Source organism: Saccopteryx bilineata, chromosome 2, assembly GCF_036850765.1.
Source record: "Saccopteryx bilineata isolate mSacBil1 chromosome 2, mSacBil1_pri_phased_curated, whole genome shotgun sequence".
NCBI classification, from domain to species: Eukaryota; Metazoa; Chordata; class Mammalia; order Chiroptera; family Emballonuridae; genus Saccopteryx; species Saccopteryx bilineata.
Genome location: NC_089491.1, coordinates 108214378 through 108228307, shown reverse-complemented (window position 1 = coordinate 108228307; position 13930 = coordinate 108214378).

The window sequence follows — 13930 nt, the reverse complement described above, 5'->3', positions numbered from 1 at the left end:
GGTCTTATATTTAGGTCTTTGGTCCATTTGGAATTGATTTTTGTGCAGAGGGATAAATTGTAGTCAAGTTTCATTCTTTTGCATGTGACTAATTTTCCCAGCAGCATTTATTGAAGAGGCTTTTTTTTCTCATTGTGTGTTTTTGACTCCTTTGTCAATGATTCTTTGTCCATATATATGTGGTTTTATTTCTGGGCTCTCGATTCTGTTCCATTGGTCTGTGTGTCTGTTTTTCTGCCAATACCATGTTGTTTTGATTATTGTGGCTCTATAGTATAATTTAAAGTCGGGTAGTGTGATACCTCCAGCTTCATTCTTTTTCCTCAGGATTGTTTTGGCTATTCAGGGTTCTTTATGGTTTCATACAAACCTGGTAATTTTTTGTTTTATTTCTTTAAAAATTACATTGGAATTTTGATGGGTATTGCATTAAGTTTGTATGTTGTTTTGAGTAATGTGGCCATTTTAACTATGTTCATTCTTTCAATCCATGATCATGGAATGTTTTTCCATTTCATTATATCTTTTTCAATTTTTTCAATAAGGTTTTGTAGCTCCTTCACATCCTTTGTTAAGTTTATTCGTAGGTATTTTATTTTTTTGTTGTTGTAATTGTAAAAGAAATTGTTTTTTGAGTCCAGTTTCTGAAGTTTCATTGTTGGTGTATAGGAAAGCAATAGACTTTTGTATATTGATTTTTTTTCTGTGACTTGACTGTATTGGTTAATTGTTTCTAATAGTTTTTTGGTTGGGTCTTTGGGGTTTTCCATATACAGTAACATGTCTTCTGCAAAAAGTGATACCTTTACTTCTTTTTTACTGATACAAATGCCTTTTATTTCATTTTCTTGCCTGGTTATTCTGGCTAAGACTTCCAGAACTATGTTGAATAAGAAAGGAGAGAGTGGGCGATCTTGTCTTGTTCCTGATTTTAGAGAAAAAGCCTTCAGTTTTTCACCATTTAGTATGATATTAGCTGATGGTTTGTCATATATGGCTTTATTATGTTGAAGTACTTTCCTTTTATTTCGATTTTATGAGTGTTTTAAACATAAAGGAATGTTGTATCTTATTGAATGCCTTTTCTGCATATTGATAGGATCATATGATTTTTTTTCTTTGTTTCGTTGATGTGGTACATTATGTTGATCAATTCTGTATGTTGAACCATCGTTGTGCTCCTAGAATGAATCCCACTTCATTGTGATGCATTATTTTTTTAAAATGTGTTTTTGTATTCAATTTGCTAGTATTTTGTTTAAGATTTTTGCATCTTTATTCATTAGAAATGTTGGTCTATAGTTTTCTTGTTTTGTATTGTCCTTGCCAGGTTTTGGTACCAGGGTTATGTTGGCCTCATAAAATGTGTTAGGGAGTATTACTTCTTCTTCTGTTTTTTGAAAGACTTTGGAAAGGACAGGTACCAAATCTTCTTTGAATATTTGGTAGAATTCACTAGTGTAGCCATCTGGTCCTGGACTTTTGTTTTGGGGGAGGTTTTTGATAGTTGTTTCTATTTCTTCCCTGTTTATAGGCCTATTTAGGTTTTCTACTTCTTTATAACTCAGTCTAAGAAGACTGTATATTTCTAGGAGTTTATTCATTGTCTCTACATTGTTAAATTTGATGGCATATAATCTCTCATAATACTCTACTATGATCCTTTGTATATCGATTATGTCTGTGATACTTTCTCCTCTTTCATTTCAGATTTTGTTTATATGAATCCATCCTCTTTTTTCCTTAGTGAATGTAGCCAGTGATTTGTTGATTTTATTGATCTTTTTAAAGAACCAGCTCTTTGTTATATTAATTTTTTCTATAGTTTTTTGTTCTCTATTTCATTTAGTTCTGCTATAATTTTTACTATTTCCTTTCTTCTGCTGACTTTGGGTTGCCTCTGTTTTTCTTTTTCTAGTTCCTTAAGATGTGATCTTAGGTTATCTACTTGGGATCTCTCTTGTTTCTTAATATAAGCCTGTAAGGATATAGACTTCCCTCTTATTATTTATTTCACTGCATTCCAGAAATTTTGATATGTCATGCTGTCATTTTTATTTGTCTGTATATATCTTTTGATCTCTGCTATTATTTCTTCTTTGACACACTCATGTTTTAGAAGTATGTTAATTTCCACCTTTTTTGGGTTTCTTTACTTCCTTTTTGTAGTTGAATTCTAATTTCAGAGCCTTATAGTCAGAAAATATGCTTGGTATAATTTTAATCTTCCTGAATTTGTTGGTGTTAGTTTTGTGGTTCAGCATAAGGTATATTTTTGAGAATGTTTCATGCACACTAAAGGAGAATGTATAATCTGATGTTCTGGGATGAGATGTCTTGTAGATGTGTATTATGTTCATTTGGTCCAGTGTGTCATTTAAAACTGATCTTTTTTTCATTGATTTATCTAAAGCTACCAATGGTTTGTTGAAATCTCCAAGTATGATTGTGCTTTTGTCTGCTTCTATTTTTAGATCAGTTAGTAGATGTCTTATATATATATTTTGGTGCTCCCTGGTTTCATGCATATATGTATATTAAGAAGTACTATGTCTTTTTGATACAATGTCCTCTTTATCATTATGAAATATTCATCTTTGTTTTTATTTACCTTTGTTGTCTTAAAGTGAGCATTGTCAGATATGAGTATAGCTACACCTGCTATTTTTTTAATATTATTTTGAAGAATCATTTTTCAACCTTTTACTTTGTGTCTACTTTTGTCTTTGCAGTTTAGATGTGTCTCTTGAAGGCAGCATATGGTTGGATTTTGCTTTTTTTTTTTTTTCTGAAGCTGGAAACGGAGAGAGACAGTCAGACAGACTCCCGCATGCGCCCAACCAGGATCCACCCGGCATGCCCACCAGGGGGCGACGCTCTGCCCACCAGGGGGCGATGCTCTGCTCCCCCGGGGCATCACTCTGTTGCGACCAGAGCCACTCCAGCGCCTGTGGCAGAGGCCAAGGAGCCATGCCCAGCGCCTGGGCCATCTTTGCTCCAATGGAGCCTCGGCTGCGGGAGGGGAAGAGAGAGACAGAGAGGAAAGAGAGGGGGAGGGGTGGAGAAGCAGATGGGTGCTTCTCCTGTGTGCCCTGGCTGGGAATCGAACCTGGGACTTCTGCACGCCAGGCCGATGCTTTACCCCTGAGCCAACCGGCCAGGGCCGGGTTTTGCTTTTTTTATCCAATCTGCTACTCTGTGCTTCTTTATTGGTGAGTTCAATTTGTTTACATTTACGGTAATTATTGACACTTCAGGATTTTCTATAACCATTTTATGTTTTGTTTCCTGGTAGCTTTCTGTCTTGTTTGGGTCTTTTCTTTTGAGTTTCTGTCAGTTGTTTTTATTTGGTGGTATTCCATACTTCTTTCCCCTGTTTCTTCTTCTTTTTTTTAAAGCTGTATATTTCAGTAGTGGCTTTCTTTTTTGTGGATGGTTACAATTAGGTTATTAAGAGAAAAATGTTCATATGTACAAGAAGAGTGCTTTGTCTTTTTTTTGTGGGTATGACAGAGATAGGGAGAGAGAGAGAGAGAGGGATAGATAGAAACAGACAGGAATGGAGAGAGATAAAAAGCATTAGTTCTTCATTGCAGCTCTTCAGTTATTCATTGATTGCTTTCTCATATGTGCCTTGACTAGGGGGCTCCAGCAGAGTGAGTGACCCCTTGCTCAAGCCAGTGACCTTGGGTTTCAAGCCAGCAATCATGGGGTCATGTCTATGTTCCCACATTTAAGTCAACAATCAACTCAACTGAATGAGGTTGTGCTCAAACCAGTGATCTTGGGGTTTTGAACCTGGGTCCTCTGCATCTTAGTCTGATGCTCTATCCACTGCACTACCACCTGGTCAGGAGTCCTTTGTTTTATGATGGAATCTGCACTCTGTCCTCTTTTGCTACTGTAGTACTTTATCCTCTCTCCTTTTATGTTATTGTTGTCACAGACTATCCTTGTTTTTATGTGACCTTATTGGAGCTTTTATTGTAATTTTGATATGTTTTGTTCTTTGTGTCTGGTCAAATAACCCCCTTGAGAATTCCTCCAGTGGGGGTTTTCTGGTGATAATTCTCTCAGCTTCTGTATGTCTGTAAAGTTTGTATTTCTACTTCATATTTGAAGAATAACTTTGATGGATATAGTATTCCTGGCTAGTAATTCCTCTCTTTCAATACATTGAATGTTTAGATCCACTCTTTTTTTTATGATGGTTTTTATTTATTATTATTATAATTATTTTTTATTTTTCTGAAGTTGGAAACAGGGAAGCAGTCAGACAGACTCCCGCATGCGCCCGACCGGGATCCACCCGGCATGCCCACCAGGGGGCAATGCTCTGCCCATCTGGGGCATTGCTCTGTTGCAACCAGAGCTATTCTAGCGCCTGAGGCAGAGGTCATGCAGCCATCCTCAGGGCCCGGGGCAACCTTGCTCCAATGGAGCCCTGGCTGCAGGAGGGGAAGAGACAGAGAGAAAGGAGAGGGGGAGGGGTGGAGAAGCAGATGGGTGCCTCTCCTGTGTGCCCTGGCCAGGAATCAACCCTGGGACTCCTGCATGCCAGGTTGACGCTCTACCACTGAGCCAACCGGCCAGGGCCTAGGTCCACTCTTCTCTGGCCTATAGAGTTTCTGCTGAGAAGTCTGATGATAACCTAATGGGCTTTCCTTTATAGGTTATGTTCTTCTTTTCCTTAGCTGCCTTAAGGATTCTTTCTTTGTCACTGATTTTTGAAAATTTTATTATGATGTGCCTTAGAGTAGGTTGTTTGGTTTAAGGTAACTTGGCATTCTGTTTCCTTCTTGAATTTGAGGCTCTAACTCTTTTATTAGGCTTGAGAAATTCTCATTTACTAATTGCTTGAATAGGCTCTTCATTCCCTTATCCCTCTCTTCTTCTTTTGATATGCCCATTATTTTTATATTGCTCTTTCTGATGGAGTCAGACAATTCTTACAGAGCTCTCTGTTTTTTTTTTTTATTATTATTAATTTTAATGGGGTGACATTGATAAATCAGGGTACATATGTTCAGAGAAAACATCTCCAGATTATTTTGACATTTGATTATGCTGCATTCTCAGCACCCAAAGTCCAATTGTCTTCCGTCACCTTCTAATTGGTTTTCTTTGTGCTCCTCCCCTCCCCCAACCCCCTTCCTCTCACCCCCCCATAACCACTACACTACTGTCCATGTCTCTGTGTCTCATTTTTATGACCCACCTATGTATAGAATCATATAGTTCTTAGTTTTTTCTGATTTACTTATTTTGCTCAGTATAATGTTATCAAGGTCCATCCATGTTGTAAATGATCTGATGTCATCATTTCTTATGGCTGAGTAGTATTCCATAGAATATATGTACCAAAGCTTTTTAATATACTCATCCACTGACGGACACTTGGGCTGTTTCCAGATTTTCGCTATTGTAAACAATACTGCCATAAACATGGAGGTGCATTTCTCCTTTTGAAACAGTGCTATGGTGTTCTTGGGGTATATTCCTAACAGTGGGATAGATGGGTCAAAAGGCAGTTCAATTTATAATTTTTTGAGGACTCTCCATACTGTTTTCCGCAGTGGCTGCACCAGTCTGCATTCCCACCAGCAGTGCAGGAGGGTTCCCTTTTCTCCACATCCTCGCCAGCACTTATTCTGTGTTGTTTTGTTGATGAGTGCCATTCTGACTGGTGTGAGGTGATATCTCGTTGTGGTTTTAATTTGCATTTTCTAATGATTAGTGATGTTTAGCACTTTTTCATATGCCTAATGGCCATCTGTATGTCCTTTTTGGAGAAGTGTCTATTCATATCTTTTGCCCATTTTTTGATTAGATTGTTTGTCTTCCTGGTATTGAGTTTTACAAGTTCTTTATAAATTTTTGTTATTAACCCCTTATCAGACGTATTGTCAACCATGTTCTCCCATTGTGTAGTTTGTCTTTTTATTCTGTTCTTATTGTCTTTAGCTGTGCAAAAGCTTTTTAGTTTGATATAGTCCCATTTGTTTATCCTGTCTTTTATTTCACTTGCCCGTGAAGATAAAGTGGCAAATATATTGCTGCGAGAGATGTCAGAGTGCTTGCTGCCTATGTTTTCTTCTAAGATGCTTATGGTTTCATGGCTTACATTTAAGTCTTTTATCCATTTTGAGTTTATTTTTGTGAATGGTGTAAGTTGGTGGTCTAGTTTCATTTTTTTGCAGGTAGCTGTCCAATTTTCCCAACACCATTTGTTGACAAGGCTGTCTTTACTCCATTGTAGGCTCTTACCTCCTTTGTCAAATACCAGTTGTCCATAAAGGTGCGGGTTTATTTCTGGGTTCTCTGTTCTGTTCCATTGATCTATATGTCTGTTCTTATGCCAGTACCAAGTTGTTTTGAGTACAATAACCTTGTAGTATAACTTGATATCAGGAAGTGTGATACCTCCTACTTTATTCTTCCTTTTCAAGATTGCTCTGGCTATTTGTGTTCTTTTTTGGTTTCATATAAATTTTTGGAATATGTGTTCTATATCTTTGAAGTATGTCATTGGTATTGCATTGAATTTATAAATTGCTTTGGATAATATGGACATTTTAATTATGTTTATTCTTCCTAGCCATGAGCACGGTATATGCCTCCACTTGTTTGTGTCTTCCTTGATTTCTTTTATCAATGTTTTATAATTTTTCGAGTATAAGTCTTTAACCTCCTTGGTTAAATTACTCCTAGGTACTTTATTTTTTTTGTTGCAATAGTGAAGGGCATTGTTTCCTTAATTTCTCTTTCTGACAGTTCATTGTTCGTGTATAAAAATGCCTCTGACTTCTGAGTATTAATTTTATATCCTGCCACCTTGCTGAATTCGTTTATTAGGTCCAGCAGTTTTTTGACTAAGACTTTAGGGTTTTTTATATACAGTATCATATCATTTGCAAATAATGATTGTTTTACTTCTTCTTTTCCAATTTGGATGCCTTTTATTTCTTCTTCTTGTCTGATTGCTGTGGCTAGGACTTCCAGAACTATGTTGAATAAGAGTGGTGAAAGGGGGCACCCCTGCCTTGTTCCTGATTTTAGGGGAATTGCTTTTAATTTTTGTCTATTACTTAACAATGTTGGCTGTGGGTTTGTCATAGATGGCCTTAATCAGGTTGAGGTATGTTCCCTGTATTCCCACTTTGCTAAGAGTTTTGATCATAAATGGTTGCTGGATTTTATCAAATGCTTTTTCTGCATCTATTGAAATTATCATGTGGTTTTTCTCCTTTTTTTTTTTTATGCGGTAAATCACATTAATTGATTTACAAATGTTATACCATCCTTGCCTCCCCAGAATAAATCCCACTTGATCATGATATATGATTTTTTTATATATTGCTGGATCTAGTTTCCTAATATATATTTTGTTGAGGATTTTAGCATCTAAATTTATCAGGGATATTGGCTTATATTTTTCTTTCTATGTTGTCTTTGCTTGGTTTTGGAATCAGAATTATGCTTGCCTCATAAAAGAAACTTGGAAGTGTTACTTCCTTCTTAATTTTTTTGAAATAGCTTGAGTGGATAGGAATTAGTTCTTTGAATGTCTGGTAGAATTCACCAGTGAAGCCATAGCGTTCAGGAGTTTTGTTTTTGGGAGCTTTTTGATAACTGTTTCAATCTCTTTTGTTGTAAACGGTCTGTTTAGGTTTTCTAATTCTTCCAGATTGATTTTTGGTAGATGATATGTTTCAAGAAATTTGTCCATTTCACCTAGGTTGTTTAATTTTTTGGCATACAGTTCTTCATAGTATTTTCTTACAATATTTTGTATTTCTGTTGTGTTGGTTGTTATTTCTCACTTTCATTTCTAATTTTATTTGAATCCTCTCTCTTCTTTTCTTGGTGAGTCCTGTTAAAGGTTCATCGATCTTGTTTACCCTTTCAAAGAACCAGATCTTGGTTTCATAGATCCTCTGTATTGTTTCTTTAGCTTCTATGTCATTTATTTCTGCTTTGATTTTTATTATTTCCTTCCTTCTTTTACTTCTGGGCCTTACTTGCTGTTCTTTTTCTAGTTATTTTGGATGTAGGATTAGGTTGTTTATTTGAGCTTTTTCAAGCTTCTTAAGAAATGCCTGTGGTGCTATGAACTTCTCTCTCAGGACTGCTTTTGCTGTGTCCCATAAATTTTGAGTTGTTGTTTGCTCATTATCATTTGTTTCTAGGAATTTTTTTTATCTCTTCTTTGATTTCATTGTTAACCCATTCATTTTTTAATAACATACTATTTAGTTTCCATGTGTTTGAGTATTTTTCAGTTTTTCTGTTGTGGTTCATTTCTAGTTTCATGCCATTGTGATCAGAGAAAGTGCTTGATATGATTTCAATCATCTTAAATTTGTTGAGACTGCTTTTGTGCCCTAACATGTGGTCTATCCTAGAGAATGTACCATAAGCACTTGAAAAGAATGTATATTCTGCTTGGGATGAAGGGTTCTGAAGATATCTATTAAATCAAGTTGATCTAGTGTGTCCTTTAAGGCTGCTGTTTCTTTCTTAATTTTCTTTCTTGAGGATCTATCAACTTTAAATCCATCAAAGTTTGTTGTATATATTTAGGTGCTCCTATATTAGGTGCATAGATATTTATAACAGTTATATCTTCCTGTTGGGATTGCTCCCTTTATCATTATGTAATGACCTTCTCTATCTCTTACTATAGCCTTTGTTTTAAAGGCCAATTAGTCTGATATAAGTATTGCTACCCCAGCTTTTTTCATTTCCATTTGCATGAAATTTTTTTTTATCCTTTTATCTTTAGTCTGTGCATTTTTTGTTTTAAGGTGTGTCTCTTATAGACATTATATGTTTGGGTCCTGTTTTCTTATCCATGCTGCTACCCTATGTCTTTTGATCGAATCATTTAATCCATTTACATTTAAGGTTATTATTAATATGTAGTTGTTTATTGCCATTTTATTCTTTAAAACTATATTCCTCTTTTGCTATATTCTTTTTCCCCTTTGATCTGTTTATAAGAGGCCCCTTAGCATTTCTTGCAGTATGGTTTAGTTGTCATCAATTCTTTGAGTTTTTATTTTTTGTCTGAAAAGCTTTTTATTTTTCCTTCAATTTTAAACGATAGCCTTGCTGGATAAAGTAGTCTTGGTTGTAGGCTCTTGTTCTGCATTACTTTGAATATTTCTTGCCATTCCCTTCTGACCTCAAGTGTTTCTGTTGAGAAGTTGGATGCCATCCTTATGTGGCCTCCTTTGTAAGTGAAAGCCTTTTTTTTTCTCTACCAGCTTTTAATATTTTCTCTTTATCACTTAGCTTTGGTACTTTAATTATGATGTGTCTTGGTGTAAATTTCCTTGGGTTTCTCTTTAATGGAGTTCTCTGTGCTTCTTAAATGTGTGAGACGTTTTCCTGCCTTAATTGAGGGAAGGTTTCAGCTATGATATGTTTGAACAAAGTCTCTATTCCTTGTTCTTTCTCTTCTTCTTCAGGAACACCTATGATACAGATGTTATGTCTTTTTATGTTGTCACAGAGCTCTCTTAGAGTTTCCTCAGACTTTTTGAGTCTCTTTTCTTTTTTCTATTCTGCTTTTGTGCCATCATTTATCTTTTCCTCTAACTTGCTGATTCGATTCTCAGCTTCATCCATCCTGCTTTTAATTCCTTCCATTGTGTTCATTATTTCTGATATTGTATTTGTTATTTCTGACTGATTCTTTTTTATTATTTCAATGTCCTTTTTTATATTTGCTATCTATTTAGGTGTTCGTAATGACCATCTATTGTTGTTCTAAGATCTTTGAGCATCCTAACAATCATTATTTTAAACTATGCATCTGGTAATTTGGTTATATCTGACTCATCCAGTTCCTTTTCTGGGGATTTCTTTTGATTCATTTGTGTTGCATTTCTCTGCCTTCCCATTTTGTCTGTGTAAAAGAAGGTTTTGGCCACAGAGTCCACTGGGTGTGGTCTCTGTGTTCCCTAGGTGTGATCTGTCTGCAGGCCCACCACACCCTCTGCTGGTGCTGCCTAGGGCGTTTGGGTATGGGGGTTGCCAGTGCTAGCCCACTGGGGCTGTTGCTGTAGTTTCCGCCTCTCCTTCACAGGAGGGGCTGTGATCACGTGCTCAGGTGTACAAACCTCGGTAGCCTCGGCCTTTGCTCTGCACCTGTGGGTGGTGTTATGCACCCCGCTGGGCCACAGGCCCTGGCCCTGAGGGCAGGGTTGAGCACCTTTGCTCAGCTGCAGGTCTCTGCCTGAATCCAGGCTTTTGCCCCAACCTGCAGGAGGAGCCTGCTCCTGGGAAGACTACAAGCCTTGGCTCCATGGCTGGGCGGGGCTGTGTGCCCTCACTCAGTAATGGGACTCCACCTGTTCTGGGCTTTTGCCCCACCCCCGTGAGAAGAGCCAGCTCATGTATCAAGCTGCATGCCTTGGTTCCCACCAGTCGGGCGTGGCTGCACTCTTGCACCCTTGCTCAAGGGCGGGTCTCTGCCCCTTCCAGAGCTCCTGCCCTTCTCCCACAGGCTGGATTGCAGGCGGCCCGCAGCTGGGTTTGACCACTTTCACGTGTTCCCTCCACCCCACCCCAGCAAGACTGAGCTCACACCTGGGCCTCAGTTGTGGCCAGCCAGCTTCTGCCCTTGATGATGGACCATGCTTCCGTGTCCCACCGCTGCCTGCCCTCAGGTGAGCCCTCAGCTGTGTGGGTGGGAGCGCTGCAATTCGACCCTAACACTCAATACTGTAGTCCCGAAAGCTTCCTCCTTCTAAGCGACTCTGCTCTGAGTGCCGTGGGAGAGCTTATTTGGCTGGTGTCCTGTTTCCCTTTGCTGGTATTGTTATTTCCAGGGGAAATATTCACTTCAGATATGGGGAGTGACTCAACCCAGGGGTTAGGGTGGCTGTCCCTCAAAGTGTTTCTCCCTGTGCCTCCTAGATTACACTCTCTTCCTGCTGCTCTGTTTTTTTCCTCTCTCCCCATCCTGCAGAGCCCCAGGTGAGTGGTTGTGAGAGAGGTTTTCTGCACGGTCCCTTTAAGAAGGATCCTGGGTCTGAGAGATCAGTCTCTTTCTCACAAGCAGTATCTTGACTTGTTTCCAGATAAATACTATCCATATGCCTCTTCTAGGCTCTGGGGCTGCAGGCTGGGGCTTTGTTCCTGGGTCTCAGGACCCTACCCTTTCTGCTAAACTCACTTCCTGTCACATGAGTCTCTCTGGGCTGCCATTTGCTCTGGGGAGCTGGGCAGCCCTCTCTGCATTTGCGCTTTTCCTACCAGTCTCAGTGTGGCTTCTTCAGTGTTCCTTGGTTGAAGAATCCTCTTAGTTTAGTCCAAAGTTGGTTTTTCCAGATGATGGTTCTTAAAATTAAGTTGTAATCCACTTTGGTTCTGGGAGGTGGAAGTTGGTACGTTTGCCTACTCCATCGCCATCTTGTCCTCCTCCTTTTTTTTTTTTTTAAATTTATGAGTCTCTTTCCTCTTCTCTCTGTAGCATCTCTAGTTGCCTGTCTTCAATGTCACTGATTCTTTTCTCTACCTGGCTTGTTCTATTAGCTAAATTTGCTACCTCAGTTTTTAATTCATATATTGAGTTCTATTTTTAAAGTTTCAATCTCCTTCGTGAGGTGTTTGTTCTGTTTTCTGAGCTCTTTAAGTTGCCTGTTGGTGTCTTCTTGTATCTCACTGAGTATTTTCAGAGGTTCAGTTTTCAATTCTTTTTCATTTACCTCCAAGGTTTCCATGTGATTGAGATTTCTTTTCTGGAGATTCCTTATTTTCTTTTTGAACTAAGTCTATCTTGTATAGCTATGGTATTTGATTTCTTCTTCCTTGATAGCATTTGAGAGTAGTGTTAAGAAACCTAACATAATAACAACTAAAGAAATAGAAAATTAAAATAAAAAATACAATAAGAATATAAAAATTTTAAAAATTATGACAAGAAGTAAAACCACAGAAAAAAAAGATCAAAAATAAAAAAAAAAACAAAACACCCACAAAAATAAAATATAGAAATAAAAAAATAAAAGAGAAAAGAAGAAAAAAGAATATAAAGGAAAAAATTAAATAAAAAATAAAAAATAAAATTTGGTTTTGGGAGGTTTCTTCCAATAGGAATTGCTGTATTATAGGTTTTAGGTTTGTGAAGTCCCTGGGCCGTTCTCCACTGAGATGTTGCTGTCCCAATGATGTAGGTGGGCCCACAGTGGCATTGGTGGTTGGGGCAAGTTCTGAGGGCTTTATGATTTCAGCTTTATAGCTTTGTCTTTGGCTTTCCAGCTTCATGTCTTTAGTAATGGTGATCTCAGGGTTCAGGGTGCTCCTCTTCACTTCTCTGTAGACCTGGAGATCAGACAGAGAGCACCTCTGTTCTTCAGGGGAGAGAGTGGCTCTGAAGAGCTAGTTGTCGGCTTTGTCTCTGTACCATGAGGTGAGAGAGGCAGGATCTGGGAGACTGGGAGGCTGCACTTTAACTTTCTCTGTCTCTACCAAGTGTGGGCTGCAGGGAGACCTTGGAGACATTGCCATGACCCTGTGCTCTGGCTGCTCTGGTTTATCTCCCTCTCTGTCCTCTGTCTCATCATTCCTCCTGGCAGAAGAATACCCAGTCACTCCAGGTTTTCCTTAACTCTCCAGAGCCCACCATGAGCATGTTTTATTTTTCACCCCCCTTTTCAATCTGTCACACCTTTAGTCTATTCGGTGTGTGGATCTTTCAGGCATGCCTGTGAGTCCAGCTGGGGTTTCTTTGTGATGTTACAGTTGTTCAATTTGTTGCAATTTCAAGGGAAGAGATCAGGAGTATCTCTCACCCTGCCACTATTTTTTTTTAAATAATTTTATTTTTTTAATGGGGCGACATCAATAAATCAGGATACATATATTCAAAGATAACATGTCCAGGTTATCTTGTCATTCAATTATGTTGCATACCCATCACCCAAAGTCAGATTGTCCTCTGTCACCTTCTATCTAGTTTTCTTTGTGCCCCTCTCCCTTTTCCTTTCCCTCTCCTTCTCCCCCCACCCCCGTAACCACCACACTCTTATCAATGTCTCTTAATCTCACTTTTATGTCCCACCTATGTATGGAATAATGTAGTTCCTGCTTTTTTCTGATTTACTTATTTCATTTCATATAATGTTATCAAGATCCCAACATTTTGCTGTAAATGATCCGATTTCATAATTTCTTATGGCTGAGTAGTATTGCGTAGTGTATATGTGTCACATCTTCTTTATCCAGTCATCTATTGATGGGCTTTTTGGTTGTTTCCATGTCCGGGCCACTGTAAACAATGCTGCAATGAACATGGGGCTGCATGTGTCTTTACGTATCAATGTTTCTGAGTTTTTGGGGTATATACCCAGTAGAGGGATTGCTGGGTCATAAGGTAGTTCTATTTTCAGTTTTTTGAGGAACCACCATACTTTCTTCCATAATGGTTGTACTACTTTACATTCCCACCAACAGTGGATGAGGGTTCCTTTTTCTCCACAGCCTCTCCAACATTTGTTATTACCTGTCTTGTTGATAATAGCTAATCTAACAGGTGTGAGGTGGTATCTCATTGCAGTTTTGATTTGCAATTCTCTAATAACTAAAGAAGATGAGCATCTTTTCATATATCTGTTGGCCATTTGTATTTCTTCCTGGGAGAAGTGTCTGTTCATATCCTCTTCCCATTTTTTTATGGGATTGTTTGTTTGTTGTTGAGTTTTATGAGTTCTTTTTATATTTTGGATATTAGGCCCTTATCTGAGCTGTTGTTTGAAAATATCATTTCCCATTTAGTTGACTGTCTGTTTATTTTGTTATCAGTTTCTCTTGCTGAGCAAAAACTTCTTAGTCTGATGTAGCCCCATTCATTAATTTTTGCCTTCACTTCTCTTGCCTTTGGAGTCAAATTCATAAAATGCTCTTTAAAACCCAGGTCCAT